At 35.4% G+C, this 689-nt stretch overlaps 1 non-coding gene across 1 annotated transcript; it reads right to left on the bottom strand.

The window, feature by feature from the left end:
* Positions 1-202: 202 nt before the first annotated feature.
* On the bottom strand, positions 203-366 carry LOC111727341. The gene has a single exon (XR_002774919.1). It is a non-coding gene; the product is annotated as a U1 spliceosomal RNA (small nuclear RNA).
* Positions 367-689: the final 323 nt, after the last annotated feature.

Below are 689 nucleotides of genomic sequence, written 5' to 3'. Positions count from 1 at the left end.
ATACATTCATATTTAGAGCAACTTATTTATATTCCTGAAACATATTGTAGTCCTGCTCAACCACAGATATGAAACAAGATATTAATAAATCTCACACCAACAACAGATCATAAATTTATTTGTAACACAAGATATCTTATCCATACATATTTTATTTCCCTTAATTAATACAAACTTGATATACTTACTAGTATTTTTTTTTCAGGGTAAAGCATGAACGCAGTCCCCACACTACCACAAATTATGCAGGCAAGTTCCCCACATTTGGGGAAATTGCAGGGGTCATCACATCCAGAGCGCAATACATAAGCCTCGCCCTGGGAAAACCACCTTCGTGATCATGGTAACACCTTGCCAGGTAAGTATACATACTTACTAGTATTTAACAAATTTTGATTTAACCTGTTATGTCAGAAAGCAATTGCTAGATTAACACTGTGGTTCTGATTTGCATTTCTCTGAAGATTAAAGGTGATGAGCATTGTTTTGTGTTTGCTGGCCATTTGCTTGTCATCTTCAGAGAAGTTTCTATTCAAGTCTCTTGCCCACAAAGAAATGAGGTTATTTGTTCTTTTCTTATTGATTGATTTGAGCTCTCTGTAGATTCTAGTTATCAGACCTTTGTTGGAATCACAATCTTCAAAAATCTTCTCCCATTCTGAAAGCTTGTCCCATTCTGAAAGCTTGTC

The sequence above is a fragment of the Otolemur garnettii genome, unplaced genomic scaffold (assembly GCF_000181295.1).
Source record: "Otolemur garnettii isolate 467f Iridium unplaced genomic scaffold, OtoGar3 scaffold00100, whole genome shotgun sequence".
Taxonomy (NCBI): domain Eukaryota; kingdom Metazoa; phylum Chordata; class Mammalia; order Primates; family Galagidae; genus Otolemur; species Otolemur garnettii.
The sequence above is the reverse complement of the archived record's forward strand: the minus strand, read 5'-3'. Positions and strand labels throughout refer to the sequence as shown.